General features: G+C 35.4%; 1 protein-coding gene across 1 annotated transcript in view; it reads right to left on the minus strand.

Annotated features, from left to right (window-relative positions):
• Gprk2 (G protein-coupled receptor kinase 2) overlaps positions 1-17642 on the minus strand; it is a 205007-nt gene extending 187365 nt beyond the window's left edge. Inside the window, exon 1 of the mRNA XM_089088485.1 lies at positions 17555-17642. The gene's annotated coding sequence lies outside the window, so the exon portion shown is untranslated. The remainder of the gene's footprint in view (positions 1-17554) is intronic.
• Positions 17643-17885: the final 243 nt, after the last annotated feature.

A 17885-nucleotide genomic window follows, 5' to 3' on the forward strand; every position in this document is an offset into this window, starting at 1 on the left:
AAATCTGGAGAGCACATCCTGGGAAAGTGTTATGAATACAGATGATGTTAATACAGGATTTGAGGAATTTCATAACATTTTAATGAGAATATATACGGATTGCTGTTGTGAAAAGCGTTCAAGGAGGACGGGACGGAAAAATCAACCCATAAGCTCTTGGATTAGTCATGAACTGCTCCAGTGTATTAACAGGAAAAATAAACTGTGGATGGAATACACAAATGACCCATGCATTGCAACGCTGGAGAAATATGAAAAATATAAAAAATGTCTTTGATCAGTTTTACGTAAAGCTAAACGAGATTATTTTAGTGGGAAAATAGCTGAAAGTGGCAAAAATTCTCGGAAAATATGGAAGGTTGTTAACTCTATACTGCGTCCCTGCAACCCCCCACCTGAGCTTCCATCTAAATTATATGTCAATGGGGAAACAGTAACAGGACCAGATAACGTCGCAAATTCATTGGGAACTTTTTTTGCAGAAGTAGGCAGAAAAACAGCAGATTCTTTTGAGAATTCCGTGAAGAGTTTTAGAGATTACCTTGGTCCAGCATGCAATAAGTCTATGACAATAGCACCTGTCTCTCCATCTGAAATTCTGCTAATCATACTAAATCTAAGAGGCAATTTGGCTTCTGGGTTCGACTGAGTACATACCAAAGTGTTAAAAGCAGTTGCCCCTTCAATCATAGAGCCCCTTACTTACCTCATAAATTTTTCTCTGCACAAGGTCACTTTCCCAGAACTGCTAAAGAAAGCTAGAATAATTCCACAGCATAAAGTGGGTTCTCGAGTTAACCTAGCTAGTTACAGACCTATTTGTATTCTCTCAGTTTTTTAAACAGTTTTTGAAAAACCTGTGCAACAACAGCTACTCCAGTTTCTAGAGAAGAAAGGGTTTCTTAATAATCGCCAGTTTGGGTTCAGACCAGGGCACTCCACGCAGGATGCACTAACAGCGTTAAGCTTATGGACAAACAAAGCTTTGGATTCTGGTCTACTACCTGCAGCGGTTCTGCTTGATATCAGGAAAGCATTTGATAGCATGTACCATTCAATTCTCCTTGGAAGCTGGAACATATAGGAATAAGAGGTGAAGCTCTGGATTGGCTCAGATCATATCTGAGGGACTGCAGGATTTTTTTGGGACAAGACCCTGGAAATGATGTGCTTGTGAACTGTGGTGTCCCCCAGGGCTCAATATTAGGACCATTACTTTTCCTGATCCATGTTAACGATCTGAGTCGAGTGCTGAACCCGACACGAACAAATCTTTGCTGCTGTAACTTGTGCCAGGATGAAAACTCCCTCTGGTCCAAAGGTGAAGATGATGAGCTTGTGGCCTTCGCTAATGACACCACGCTTGGTTGCTGTGAAACGGATAAGACAACGCTCATGTCTAATCTGAGGGAGGTTCTGGAGGGGACGTATCTCTGATTGGATGCTAACCGACTTGTTATTAATGTTGAGAAATATTGCGTTATTTTTTTTTCCGGGTTGGAAGTGTCCATCCGGAGGTATGTGGTATCCAGACATCCAGAGGTGTGATTAGTCGGCCAGAAAAGCATTTTGCAAAATACCTAGGAATCCTCCTCGATGAGAACCTATCATTCATGCATCATATTCAAGCAGTAGAGTTGAAGCTATCCCGGAATTTTGGAATAATAAAAAAACTGAAAAGCGCTTTGCCACAGAAAATGCTGGACCTCCTATACAATGCTCTTATAAAACCCCATTTACAGAATTGTGCAATGATCTGGCAATCAACTTTTAAATCCCACCTGTGAAAACTGAATTCGATTCATCAACGATGCCTGATATTAATTGGAAAAAATGAAGAGTACTTGTCATTAGGGTCCCTGCATCAATTATCATGCTTGACCTTTGTGTTCAAGTTTTTAGCTGGAGAGCTGCCATCTGCATTTAAAATATTATTTTTACCTATATCAGACCAGCATAATTTGCAGACCCAATCCTCATCAAAGCTGCAAATACCCCTCACCCCAACCATGCAATCAGATTTCACTCCTAACATAGTTTGTGCAAAGATATGGAACCTGATCCCAGAAGAGCTGAGAGGTAGGAGCTCCTTCGCATCATTTAAGAAAAGAGTAAAAAATTATTTAATAGCATTACAAATTAATAGTTAATAAAAAGAAAAAAAAATTAGAATTAAATGTTAGTAATGAATTTACGTTGCAATTTTATGATTTTTAAATACGACGGGGGGGGGGGTTTCCCCGGAGGGTAAGAATCGGGACGGTAATAGTTTTAGTTATTTGGTAAATGAGGGGTATGGTTGTGTCTGAGATTAGGAGCAGTGACCATTCAGCGTATTATGTTAAATTGTAATGATTTTGGTTCTTGGCGTCCAGGAATGGACTGAGTATTTTGATTAGGTGTGATTTATTATTTTCATTTGTTAATAAACCCATTGAAAATTGAACGTTGTCTGCCTTGTTTGTATGGGAACCAAAACGCTATTTCATTGTTTAGTGCCACTGATATTCAGGAAATTATGGTATTGTATTCCCATTACTGTAAGTTCCTTCTATGTCTGCCTTGTTTGTATGGGAACCAAAAGGTTATTTGATTTTTTAGTGCCACTGATATGCAGGACATTATGGTATTGTATTTCCGTTACTGTAAGTTCCTTCTATGTCTGCCTTGTTTGTATGGAAACCAAAACGTTATTTGATTGTTTAGTACCACTGATATGCAGGAAATTATGGTATTGTATTTCCATTACTGTAAGTTCCTTCTATGTCTGCCTTGTTTGTATGGGAACCAAAACGTTATTTGATTGTTTAGTACCACTGATATTCAGGAAATTATGGTATTGTATTTCCGTTACTGTAAGTTCCTTCTATGTCTGCCTTGTTTGTATGGGAACCAAAAGGTTATTTGATTGTTTAGTGCCATTGATATGCAGGACATTATGGTATTGTATTTCCGTTACTGTAAGTTCCTTCTATGTCTACCTTGTTTGTATGGGAACCAAAAGGTTATTTGATTGTTTAGTGCTACTGATATGCAGGACATTAGGGCATTGTATTTCCATTACTGTGTTTTTTCTATGTCTGCCTTGTTTGTAAGAGAACCGAAAGGTTATTTGAATGTTTAGTGCCACTGATAGTGATATGCAGGACATTAGGGCATTGTATTTCCATTACTGTAGGTTCCTTCTATGTCTGCCTTGTTTGTATGGGAACCAAAAGGTTATTTGATTGTTTAGTGCCACTGATATGCAGGACATTATGGTATTGTATTTCCATTACTGTAAGTTCCTTCTATGTCTGCCTTGTTTGTATGGGAAACAAAAGGTTATTTGATTGTTTAGTGCCACTGATATGCAGGACATTATGGTATTGTATTTCTGTAACTGCAAGTTCCTTCTATGCATGCCTTGTTTGTATGGGAGCTGAAAGGTTATTTGATTGTTTAGTGTCAATGATAATGATATGCAGGACATTAGGGCATTGTATTTCCAATACTGTAAAATCCTTTTAAATCTGCCTTGTTGATTAGGAACCAAAATGTTATTCAAATGTTTAGTGCCACTGGTATGTTAACATCTTATAATAAGTTAAAAAAAAAAAACCAAGTTAAAAAAAAGAGACTTGCATGTGGTTAGGTCCATTTCATCTGCTTGTGAGATTATTTTGGTTTGCTTTGTTGTGTTTTATATTTAAAATTGTTTTGTATGTGTTTTTTCTGCATGTATTTTTCTTTTTCTTTTTTTTACTTCACTTTATTGTAATCTTAATGAAACACTTCTTTTTGGTAAATTTGTTATTATTACTATTAATCATGGGCAGCGCAATAGCACTGCCTACAAAAAGAGCAATGTGGACACAATATATTTTTTTTTTGCAGCAAGATGCTCTGTATGGAAGCAGAAACTTTGGAAGAGGCTCATTAAATTAGAAACTGGAACCCCTAGTGCTCTTTTAAAGAGTCAAAAGTGATTTGATGGCAACCAGCCCCCCTCCCGTGTACCTTCTTTCCCAAAGCCATCTGATCAACACTTTTAGATAGCTATCTTGTTCAGCAGAGTTGAGAGGTCCATACACTATGTCTCTGGTGATAACACCCCCCCCCCACCTCTTGTATTTGAAGCAAATTAAGATGAGGTATTAAGATGAAAATCACCAGAAATGTTGAGGGGAAAGTTTAATGAAAACAACCACACTATGTGTATACCAGTTGTCAAAAGAGAACATTGGCAATATCTTAAAAATGACTTATCATACAAAGATGAAACTTCCACTGCATGGTGAGGAGGATGTGTAAATGACAAAAAGGCTTTATGTGCATACTAATACTGCTACAACTGTTACAACTACTATTAATATAACTACTACTACTACTACTTCAACTATCAACTATTATGACTCCTACTTTCAGGGAATGATGAGTAGGATGATCAACTGATGAAAAGGCAATATGTACATGTTACTACTACTACTACTACAATGGCTACTTCTATTTCAACAACAACAAAGGCTAAGGGTAGTAAGGCAAAATTTTAGGAAACGTTGAGGGGGACATTGAACTAAACTAAAACATACTATGTGTATAGAGGTTACCCAAAGGCTGTATCAGCAATATCTTATGAACAGCATAGAGCATTGAGTTAAAACTTCCATGGCATGATAAGAGCAAGATTCAACTGATCAAAAGGCAATATGTACATACAACTACTGCTACTAGCCCTGTTATTACTACTACTACTACAATTAGTACTCCTACTACTACTACTACTACTAACAAATCACCACAGCACCATGCCACCTGAGGCCAACACAGCTATGCATGCTCCTCTTCCATCCCAATCAAAGCCTCCATCTTTACACCCTCCCAGGAAGTTCATATTCAGTGGCAGATCCGGGGGGTGCCCCCCCCCTCCCGAACGTAGTCTAAAGTAGTGTAATTTACTTAATTAACGCAAGATTGCGTTAATTAAACTTTTTCCTAACACATGTTTATTGAATCAACCTATTCCCCCCCCCCCATTAAAAAAAAAATCCTGGATCTGCCCCTGTTCATATTTCCTTTAAATCTTTCTTTATGACATCCTCTCATACCAGACGAGGGCGACCTGCTTTCTGTTTAGCCCTATACAGTTGTCCAAAAAAGGACAATCTTTACCAATCTGTCATCTTTCATCCACAGAAAATGCCCTAGCAATCTCAACTTTTCTTCATTATAGCCCTAGAAAGTGGGATTGAACCACATTATTTGTACAGCCTACTGTTTGAAACACAGTCAGTCAGTCAGGTACCCAGAACAATTTGTAGGCAATTTCTCTGGAAAATAACTAGTAAATCTTCACCTGATTTTTGGAGCACCCATGCTTCAGAGCCATATTTGGCCACTGTCATCACTGTACCTTCCAATATTCTAATCTTAGTTTGAAGACTTATCTTCCTATTCTTCCAAACTTTTTTTAACTGTTAAAAAAACACCCTGAACCTTGTCTAATCTACTTGTAACATCTTCACTGCTCCCATCGTCTTTACTAATAATACTACCAAGCTAAGTGATGCTGCACACCTGATCAATCTCTTCATTACCCAGCATCACCTTTTCATCTTCACTTATTCCTAGCCTTAGAGACTTAGTCATCTTAACATTAATTTTCAAACCTATTCTAGAACCCTGAACTTGCAAAACCTCTAAAAGTTCATTCATTTTACTTACACTTCCATCAAGAATGCTTAAATCCTCAGCATGATCTAAGTCCAAGAGAGTTTTTCCTCCCCATTTGATTCCATGGTCTCCCATTGCCTTTCCTGTGCTCATTAAGACAAAGTCCATCAAAATGATCCATATAAAGGGGGATAGAATGTAAACCTGCTTAACTCCTGATTTAATACAAAACCAGCTGCTCGTCTCATTTCCTACCTTAACCACATCAGTGTTATTCTTGTACATAGCATAAATCATTTTAATGTATTTGTCTGGTATACCATACAAGGATAAGACCTTTGCTAAAGCTCTTCTATTACCAGAATCAAACAATTGCTGATAATATATAAAACTGAGGACCACAGGTATTTGACAACTAAGGCACTTCTCACTTATTAACCTAAGAGTGAAAATCTGGTCAACACATCCTCTACCTTTCTTAAAACCGCACTGTTCTTCTCTTAAAGCTTTGTCGACAGCATCTCTCAGTCTAAAAAGTATCATATTACTAAGTAATTTGCTACCTACAGTGACCAAACTGATGTCTTGATAATTACAACACTCACTCTTATCACCTTTCTTATACAGTAGCTTAATTAAGGTTTTCCAAAATCGTTAGGTACTTCCTCTTTTTCAAAAATCATATTCATAATCTTCAGTAACTTATTCTAACCTCAGAGCCACCATATTTAAGAAACTCATTTACCACACTATCAGCACCTGAAGCCTTATTATTTTCTAATTCTTTTAGTACCGTTACTAATTCTTCCTTCACATCAAAGGTATCACAAAATTATTCATTTTCCACTGTATCTTTCCTCTTATATTTTTTCTGCATGACCAAATGTTTAACAAAATACCTCCAAAGAAAACTCTCAAAATACTTCTTTTTTTGTGTTTAGGTGGCACTGATGGTTATGCTCACATGGGAATTTATTTAACAATAAAGTCAATCATAGGCAGTGCAATAGTGCTGCCTAAGTAAAAAACAATGATTGGACAATGTATTATTCATTATTTTTTTTTTCTTTTAGAAAAGGGCAGTTCGTATCAAAAGAGTTGTTGTAGAAACTTCGAAAACTGCTCATTCAATTGGAAACGCTTATTCCCTTTTTAATAGCCAAGAATGAAAGGAAGGCAACTATTACCCCTTCCATGCCCACCATTTACCCAAACACATCCAATCAAAATTTTGAGATAGCTATTTTTCTCAGAGTAGTTGAAACTTGGAAGGGCTGGAAATTTGGTCTTTGAGGATGACAACCCCCCCCCCCACAGCCCTCAGGGTAAGGGTTGTAAGTTATATCCTGGGGGATGTAAGGTTTTCTACAGAAAGGGTGGTTGTATAAACTTTGGAGGGTGCTCATTAGATTGGTAATCAAAAGTTCTATTGCCTTTTTTAAGAGTCAAAGTGATCAGAGTCCAACTACCACCCCCCCCCCCCCACACACACACACAGAAACACAATGTATTTTCCTGAGATGTATCCAATAGATATTTTGAGAACCAAACTTTCATATAAGGTTTTTATGGAAGGTGCTGTTGTAGAAACTTCAAAAAGGGTCCATTTCATTGGAAATTGAAAGGGCTAGTGCCCTTTTTAATAGTTAAAAGTGATGGAGGGCAACTAACCCCCCTCTCACGCCCACCATTTCCCCAAACAAATTCAATCAAACTTTTGAAATAGCTATTTTGTTCAACATAGTTGAAAGGTCTGGAAATTATGTCTGTGAGGATGACAAACCCCCCACAGCCCCCAGGGCAGAGGTTGTAAGTTATGCCCTGGGGGCATATAAGGTTTTTACAGAAAGTGTTGTCATGGAAACTTCAAGAAGGGTTCTTTCATTTTGGAATTCAGAGGGCTAGTGCCCTTATTAATATTTAAAAACAGATCAGAGGGTGAATGCCCCCCCCCCCCACATCCATTATTTCCTCAAACACTTCCGATCAACATTTTGATATAGCCATTTTGTTGAACATAGTTGAAGAGTCATATTATTATAGGTATTTGAGGATGACAGCCCCCCCCCCCCAACAGCCCTCAGGATAAGGGTTCTAAGTTATGCTCCAGGGGCATTTAAGGTTTTCATAGAAAGGGTTGTTTTAGGAGATTCAAAAAGGGCTCATTTGATTGGAAATTGAAATGGCTAGTGCCCTTTTTTGTAGTAGAAAGTAATTGGAGGGCAACTAACCCCCCTCTCACACCCACCATTTCCCCAAAAACATTCAATCAAAATTTTGAGATAGCCATTTTGTTCAATATAGTCGAAAGGTTTGGAAATTATGTCTTTGAGGATTACAAACCCCAAACAGCCCCCAGGGCAAAGGTTGCAAGTTATGCCCTGGGGGCATATAAGGTTTTTATAGAAAGCATTGTCATAGAAACTTCAAAAAAGGCTTATTCAATTGGGAATTGAGAGGGCTAGTACCCTTATTAATAGTCAAAAGCAGTATGAGGGGAAATCCCCCCCTCTTGCACTCTTAATTTCCCCAAACACATTCAATTAAACTTTTGAGATATCCATTTTGTTCAATGTAGTTAAAAGATCTGGAAATTATGTCTTTGAGGATGACAAACCTCCCACAGCCCCCAGGGCAAAGGATGTAAGTTATAGTTAGGGTGCATATAAGGTTTTTATAGAAAGTGTTGTTTTAAAAACTTCAAAAAGAGCTCATTCAATTGGAAATTGAGGGGGCTATTGCCTACTTTAATAGTTGAAAGTAATTGGAGGGAGAATCACCCCCTTCCATGCCCATCTTTTCCCCAAACATTTCCAATCAACATTTTGATATGGTCGTTATGTTCAACATAGTTGAAAGGTCAGGAAATTGTGTCTTTGAGGATGACAGCCCTCCCCCCATAGCCCTCAGGACAAGAGTTGTAAGTTATGCCCTTGGAGCATATAAGGTTCTTTATAGAAAGCCCCTCCAAAGTTTATATGATCACAATTTCTATAGTAACCTTATATACCCCAGGGCATAACTTATGACCCTTGCCCTGAGGGCTGGGGGAATTTGTTATTCTCAAAGATATCATTTCCAGACTTTTCAAATACATTTGGCAAAATGGCTATCTAAAAATTTTGATTGTAAGTGTTTGGGGAAATGATGGGCATGGGAGGAAGGGCATTTGCCTGCTGACTACTTTTGACTAATAAAAAAGGCACTAAACCTCTCCAATCAAATGAGCCCTTCTGGAAGCTTCTACAACAAGCTTTCTATAAAGAACCTTAAATTCCCTAAGGGCTTAACTTACAACCCTTGTCCTGAGGGCTATGGGGGGAGGGCTGTCATCCTCAAAGCCACAATTTCCAGACCTTTCAACTATGTTGAACATGATGACCATATCAAAATGTTAATTGGAAGCCAATTATGTGGGACCTTATTGAATCCTTTGGCTAGGTCTAAAAGAGTCAAATCAACAGGAAGGCCTTTGTCCAGTGGCTGGGTAACCATTTTTTAAGTGTCTAGAAGGTTAGTTTCTACAGATTGTCCTGGGAGAAAGCCTTGCTGCCTATCAGATATAATTTCATTAGTAACAAGGTGTTGAAGAAGTACATCATTAACAATCCTCTCAAGGACTTTGAGAGGATTATTGTCACCTTTTTTTATACTTTCTCTCATAAAGTGCTGTCTTAAATACATTCAAGTCTGGAGTTGATTGTGACTGGCTGAAGCAACCATGAAAAAAAAAATGAGATGCTGCTAATTTGACTCTTTGACATTGTTCACCAGTGGCATCACAGGATTTACCTTAGTTGCTGGACAATGTGATTTAAGATAATTTTAAGGTTTACATTTTTGGATATCAAATTCAAGCTTTCACTTGTGTTCAAAAAATGTAAAAGCACCTCCTTCTTCCTGTAAGGATGTTTATGTCATTAACAATTCTGCAGATCCAATAAGCTCTGAACCATCAGTATAGATACTCATTTTCTGTCTTATAGCTTGTGGAGTTTCATTAATGCAAGTATTGAACAACCTTAGGCCTAAGATTGTTTTTAAGGCACATCACTGACAACTTCAGAAATTTTGACAAACCTCCTTGCCAGTTATTCCTAAGCACCATAACTCTCTGTATTCTTCCTTTGAGGAACTTCATTACCTGTTCCATAATCTCCTTGTGTATGCTGATAGCTATTTGTTTTGCATTCAGTCAGTGATGATAGACTTTATCAAATGCTTTGACATAATGTAAGAGAACCATATACAAGGGTACAGCTAGGATTTTAGGTTTGGAGGGGGGGATATAAAGAATATGCTGAGAAAATTGTCCAGTGTGCCAACAAACACAGAGATATAAGCTAAATTCCAAAGTGTTGGTGCTGTGTGCTGACACCTTAGAACTTTGGGGGAGTACCCCTCTCCTCCGCCCCCCCCCCTTGCTGCACCCCTGATCATATCATCTAGGATATGGCAATCTAGAAACTCAATGACATAACTATATAGATCCATAAGATTTGTCTCAATTACCTTAATATGCATCGTCCAGCAAATAAGGAATTATCCTGTAGGTGCTGGTTAGTCAAGATGCTGAGCCAATATGTTGGCTGCATCCCATTCTTGAAGTCATGGCTTGGATGACCAATCTTTGTCCCCAGCTCCCTTAAAGGCCTCTACACAAGGGGCTGAGACTGCTCCTTTGCTCAGGGAGTTTCAGAGGCCCATAACTTGTTTTGGGAAGTTGTTCTGTAGCCTGGTGTTGGCTCATCTGCAGTACAGCTTCATGGTGTGTCCTCTTCACTGGTCAAGTTCAAGCATATTTTGTTGCAAGGACTGAGTGTGCAACATTTTTATGCCATGAAGACATCCCCATGCTTCTATTTATAGGACAAGGTAGGAATCTGTAACTTCTCCAGGTGTGAAAGGGAGTCCAGGATTTTACAACCCTATATTGATTTAGTTTGGACACTCTCTAGTTTTTTCTTGTTGCCTTTATTTAATGGGGTTGCCATAAACATACCAAAGCTTGAAGCTCTTCCCTACCATCCACACAGCAAAAACTGGCTTTGCTTCTTCAATTGATGTATTTCTTGAGGTAAGTTAAATTTTCAAAACATTTGCCTGTTAAGGAGGTACAAGTTTAGAACTAATTATTGTGTATTTGTTCATTGAATGGATTCTTTTTATATTTTCATTCAAAATAATAGAAAAAACAACAAATCCCCCTCCCCCCTACGCATTGAAAAATATATTGGTAAAACAAGTCCTTTGTATAGCTTTGACATCAGCTATTGTGACCTACTGAGGAATGTTCTTTTTACAATTCCTAGGGTCTGGAGAGCTATGGAGGCAACTGACTGAGCATGTTGGCCAAGCTTGAATTCATCATCCACAAGTATACCCAGGTCTCTTTCTGAATGGGAGGAACCAATCATTTGCCCAACACCGCCTATTCTACATATATGATACTGACCCCTCACAATGAATTGTCCTGCATTTCATAATGTTGAATTCTAACCACCAGTTTTGCCCAATTAGAGAGTTTGTCTAGGTCAGCTTGTAATAAGGCTTGCTCTTTGCAGGGCTGATGTTGGCTGCTTCTGTAGGGCTGATGATTTTCAAATCATTGGCATATAGGTTCATTTTATTTTTGACAGATTGTGCTGCATTGTTCATATAGAAGTTAAAAGAACAACTAAGTGAGAAAAAACTCACTGAAGAACAAACAAACAAGACTTCGGCCAATAGAGAGAAAAGATAAAAAACTAAAACAATACAGAGTTTCTGTGACCTATGTGGATTGGTTTGCAAAAACTGTATTTTATTAATATTGATGGTGGTTTTATTTGTTTTTAGTTTTTATCTTTGTTTCTTCTGTGCTGAAGATGCCTCATTTTTATACAGGAAAAATATCTGTCTCACTTTAGTTTTTCATTTTTTCTCTGCTGGCTGCAGTCTTGTTTGTTTATTCTTCATTGAGGTTTTTCTCTCTTTGTTGTTCTTTGTCATGGCTGGCCAGTTCAGCTCAATATCTTCATAGATGTTAAATAAATGTTGGACCAAGGATCATTCCCTGTGGGACTCCACTTTCCACTTCAGTACTATCCAAGTAAAATACTTGACCATTTTCCCCATGCACCTTTATGCTCTGCCTTCTATCTTTCAGGATTGCCATCACTCACTCAACAACTTCATGGCTTACCCTAATTACAACTGATTTTGCCAGTAGTATATGATGACCTACTTTGTCAAATGCTTTGGCTATGAAATCAAATGCTAAGATAATAAGATCTACTGGGATCCCTCTATCTAGGAGCTTTGTAACAAAATTCTATTCACTTATCAGATTGGGTTACTACATATGACAATATAGAAAAAAATTTCTTTATATCTGAACAATAGAAAATTGTCATTTAGTCTTATATAGAATGCAGTATAAAGTCAAACAGAAGACAATATCTTGCTTTCTCCTATTATGTAGAATGATAAAAAGTCATACAGATGACTTTATGCCTCATTCTTTTATAGAGCAAACATAAAATAAAGTCATACATGTGACTTTTTATACCTCATGCTATTATAGAGCCAGCAAAAATAAAGCCATACAGATGACTTTTATATATCTCTCTATTATTGAGAAAACATGAATAAAGTCATACAGATGACTTTTTATATCTTACACTATTATAGAGAAAACATGAATAAAGTAGTGCAGATGACATTCTATACCTTGTACTATATATGCTATGCTTTACAAATGGCTTTATACCTTGTATGTTTATAATTATATATTTCTATTTCTAGAGAAAAGATGGAGAATGATATAGTCTTCTGTATGACTTTTTAAACATCAAATTATTGTGGAGAAGTACAAATAAAGTTATACAGAAGACTATTTGGTTTTCTTATTTCATATATGATCCACTAAGATGTCATACAGAAGAAATTATATTACCCCCCTGATACAAAGAGAAAACAACAAAAAGTCATTTGTAAGAATTTCTTCATGTTTGTTCTATACAAATATGAGGTATAAAAAGTCATCTGTAAGACTTTATTTAAGCTTGCTCTATAATAGTATGAGGTATATAAAGTCATCTGTATGACTTTATTTATGTTTGCTCTATAATAACAGGAGGCATAAAAAGTCATCTGTATGACTTTATTCATAATGCTTTATAGTAGGATGATATATTAAAAAGTCATCTATATGACATTATTTAGGCTACTCTATAAATGAAATCATGTAGGTCTAGGCTATAAAAAGCCATCTATATGACTTTTTGTTGTTTTCTCTATGTACTAGCAGGAGGCATTAAAAGTCATATGTATAACTTTATTTAAGTTTGCTCTATAAAAGAAAGGCATAACAAGTCATATGTAGGACTTCATTCATGTTTGCTCTATAATAGTATGAGGTATAAAAAGCCATCTGTATGACTTTATTTAAGTTTGCTCTATAAAAGAAAGGCATAAAAAGTCATATGTAGGACTTCATTCATGTTTGCTCTATAATAGTATGAGGTATAAAAAGCCATCTGTATGACTTTATTTATATTTGCTCTATAATAGTAGGAGGCATAAAAAGTCATCTGTATGACTTTATTCATAAAACTTTATAGTAGAATGATATATTAAAAAGTCATCTGTATGACTTTATTTAGGCTACTCAATAAATGAAATCAGGTAGGCCTAGGCTATAAACAGCCATCTGTATGACTTTTTGTTGTTTTCTCTATGTACTAGCAGGAGGTATAAAAAGTCATCTGTATGACTTTATTGAAGTTTGCTCTATAAAAGAAAGGCATAAAAAGTCATATGTAGGACTTCATTAATGTTTGCTCTATAATAGTATGAGGTATAAAAAGCCATCGGTATGACTTTATTTATGTTTGCTCTATAATAGCAGGAGACATAAAAAGTCATCTGTATGACTTTATTCATAATGCTTTATAGTAGAATGATATATTAAAAAGTCATCTATATGACTTTATTTAGGCTGCTCTATATATGAAATCCTGTAGGCCTAGGCTATAAAAAGCCATCTGTATGACTTTATTTATATTTGCTCTATAATAGTAGGAGGCATAAAAAGTCATCTGTATGACTTTATTCATAAAACTTTATAGTAGAATGATATATTAAAAAGTCATCTGTATGACTTTATTTAGGCTACTCAATAAATGAAATCAGGTAGGCCTAGGCTATAAACAGCCATCTGTATGACTTTTTGTTGTTTTCTCTATGTACTAGCAGGAGGTATAAAAAGTCATCTGTATGACTTTATTGAAGTTTGCTCTATAAAAGAAAGGCATAAAAAGTCATATGTAGGACTTCATTAATGTTTGCTCTATAATAGTATGAGGTATAAAAAGCCATCGGTATGACTTTATTTATGTTTGCTCTATAATAACAGGAGACATAAAAAGTCATCTGTATGACTTTATTCATAATGCTTTATAGTAGAATGATATATTAAAAAGTCATCTTTATGACTTTATCTAGGCTGCTCTATATACGAAATCCTGTAGGCCTAGGCTATAAAAAGCCATCTGTATGACTTTTTGTTGTTCTCTATGTACTAGCAGGAGGCATTAAAAGTCATCTGTATGACTTTATTTAAGTTTGCTCTATAAAAGAAAGGCATAAAAAGTCATATGTAGGACTTTATTCATGTTTGCTCTATAATAGTATTAGGTATAAAAAGCCATCTATATGACTTTATTTATGTTTGCTCTATAATAGCAGGAGACATAAAAAGTCATCTGTATGACTTTATTTATGTTTGCTCTATAATAACAGGAGGCATAAAAAGTCATCTGTATGACTTTATTCATAATGCTTTATAGTAGGATGATATATTAAAAAGTCATCTATATGACATTATTTAGGCTACTCTATAAATGAAATCATGTAGGTCTAGGCTATAAAAAGCCATCTATATGACTTTTTGTTGTTTTCTCTATGTACTAGCAGGAGGCATTAAAAGTCATCTGTATGACTTTATTTAAGTTTGCTCTATAAAAGAAAGGCATAACAAGTCATATGTAGGACTTCATTCCTGTTTGCTCTATAGGCTAATAGTATGAGGTATAAAAAGCCATCTGTATGACTTTATTTAAGTTTGCTCTATAAAAGAAAGGCATAAAAAGTCATATGTAGGACTTCATTCATGTTTGCTCTATAATAGTATGAGGTATAAAAAGCCATCTGTATGACTTTATTTATATTTGCTCTATAATAGTAGGAGGCATAAAAAGTCATCTGTATGACTTTATTCATAAAACTTTATAGTAGAATGATATATTAAAAAGTCATCTGCATGACTTTATCAAGGCTGCTCTATATATGAAATCCTGTAGGCCTAGGCTATAAAAAGCCATCTGTATGACTTTTTGTTGTTCTCTATGTACTAGCAGGAGGCATTAAAAGTCATCTGTATGACTTTATTTAAGTTTGCTCTATAAAAGAAAGGCATAAAAAGACATATGTAGGACTTTATTCATGTTTGCTCTATAATTGTAACCCATTTGTAAATAATAAAAAATAGTATTAGGTATAAAAAGCCATCTATATGACTTTATTTATGTTTGCAGGAGACATAAAAAGTCATCTGTATGACTTTACTCATAATGCTTTATAGTAGAATGATATATTAAAAAGTCATCTGTATGACTTTATTTAGGCTGCTCTATACATGAAATCCTGTAGGCCTAGGCTATAAAAAGACATCTGTATGACTTTTTGTTGTTTTCTCTATGTACTAGCAGGAGGTATAAAAAGTCATCTGTATGACTTTATTGAAGTTTGCTCTATAAGAGAAAGGCATAAAAAGTCATATGTAGGACTTCATTCATGTTTGCTCTATAATAGTATGAGGTATAAAAAGCCATCTGTATGACTTTTTTTTATGTTTGCTCTATAATAGCAGGAGGCATAAAAAGTCATCTGTATGACCTTATTCATAATGCTTTATAGTAGAATGATATAGTAAAAAGTCATCTGTATGACTTTATTTAGGCTGCTCTATATATGAAATCCTGTAGGCCTAGGCTATAAAAAGCCATCTGTATGACTTTTTGTTGTTCTCTATGTACTAGCAGGAGGCATAAAAAGTCATCTGTATGACTTTATTGAAGTTTGCTATAAAAGAAAGGTATAAAAAGTCAGATGTAGGACTTCATACATGTTTGCTCTATAATAGTATTAGGTATAAAAAACCATCTGTATGACTATATTTATGTTTTTTTTATAATGGCAGAATACATAAAAAGTTATCTGTATGACTTTATTCATTATACTTAATAGTAGAATTATATATGAAAAAGTCATCTCTATGACTTTATTTAGGCTGCTCTATACATGAAATCCTGTAGGCCTAGGCTATAAAAAGCCATCTGTATGACTTTTTGTTGTTTTCTCTATGTACTAGCAGGAGGTATAAAAAGTCATCTGTATGACCTTATTTAAGTTTGCTCTTTTTAAGAAAGGCATAAAAAGTCATATGTAGGACTTCATTCATGTTTGCTCTATAATAGTATGAGGTATAAAAAGCCATCTGTATGACTATTATTATGTTTGCTCTATAATAGCAAGAGGCATAAAAAGTCATCTGTATGACTTTATTCATAATGCTTTATAGTAGAATGATATATTAAAAAGTCATCTGTATGACTTTATTCAGGCTGCCTTATAAATGAAATCATGTAGGCATAGGCTATAAAAAGCCATCTATATGACTTTTTGTTGTTTTCTCTATGTATAAGTAGGGTAGGCTGATATAATTTTTTCTGTATGACATTTTAGTGGATCATATATGAAATAAGAAAACCAAAAAGTCTTCTGTATAACTTTATTCATACTTCTCTATAATAATTTAATGTTTAAGTCATACAGAAGACTTTATATCATTCTCCATGTTTAAAGGAAACACAATATTTTCTTTTGTTTAACTTTATAATACTTTCTATATAAAGGAAAATGACAAAATGTGTTGCTTAGAGCATAAAGAACCAATGACTTTAATAGTCAAACATTGCTCACCCATTAGATTTGTATCTATGGATTGTCCTGATCTAAATCAACTGAATGTTACATAAATCAACAGAGTTCCTTTAGAAAAGGTAACTCTGCAATTCTACCTAGATGCATTTCAATTGCAGTAGGCTACTTGTCTAAGATAAGGCACTGTTCAAGTTGCCTACTAGGCCTAGGAGTATTACCCTATGAAAACTACTTTAAAATAACCATAAACACCTACTCATCTCATTCCTGAAAAGAACATTCCTTTGCTTGAGCCCTACCCCTTCCCCCTCCCAATAGATAAATATGTAGGCTAGCCTTATCATCAGGTAGGCTACTATAACTGTTATTTGGGTGTCATAAGTATTTGATATTGAAAAGCATAGTGGGAATATATAGTGGGTTGTTTATTTATCCATCAGAAGAGGCAGTGTGTAAGTTGAGACAATTTGCTTTTAGGCTAGAATAATATAGGCTAAGTGTATATGGTAATTTACCAAATTTGTTGGTGTTTCCTTTAAATTTGGTCATTATCATAACCTTTACTGGACACTATGAACCAATGGTTAATGTGAAACAAGCACAAAAGATAAAGACAAACACATAAAACAAGCCACATTTTGCATAGGCCCTAGGCCTATGGCTGCCTAGGCTTGGGGTTATACACTACCCAATTAGGGGGGAGGGCAATTGCAACAACATTTATTAACATATTTGGAAAAAGAAGAACGCCGAATCAACTGATAATCTAGATTAACTTTTTTTTCCCTAGGCCTAGCCTATCTGATTTCCTTCCTAGGCTATAATTCATCTTTACCGATTCTTTATAGCAAAAAGCCACTGAATAAAATTTTTTATACAAATATTACAAAACCTAAACAATCTACCAAGATCATACCATATTTATTCTAATCCTTGATGTTATTCCAAAGTGATTTACTTTTGTTTACAAACTTCTGTTTTGATTCTTGGGCGATTGGATTCTGCTACTACGTATTTACTGATAATAGGTCAGTGAGATTTGTCAAAGTAGAATAATTACTAATAATTATATTTTGGTTAAAACTTCTAATTTTGAACGACAGTTATTTATTATGAGCTTCATATATACATTTTTTAAGATAAGCCGAAAAAACTGTGAGTAAGACTCGCCAGCCATTAAAACTCTAGACGCACCTTTTGACAGTCGTTTGTTAAAATTGCTACCACAAATTTCATTTTGAGCCCTT

The sequence above is a fragment of the Artemia sp. Qi Xiang Cuo genome, chromosome 4 (genome assembly GCF_049724085.1).
Source record: "Artemia sp. Qi Xiang Cuo chromosome 4, ASM4972408v1, whole genome shotgun sequence".
Taxonomy (NCBI): Eukaryota; Metazoa; Arthropoda; class Branchiopoda; order Anostraca; family Artemiidae; genus Artemia; species Artemia sp. Qi Xiang Cuo.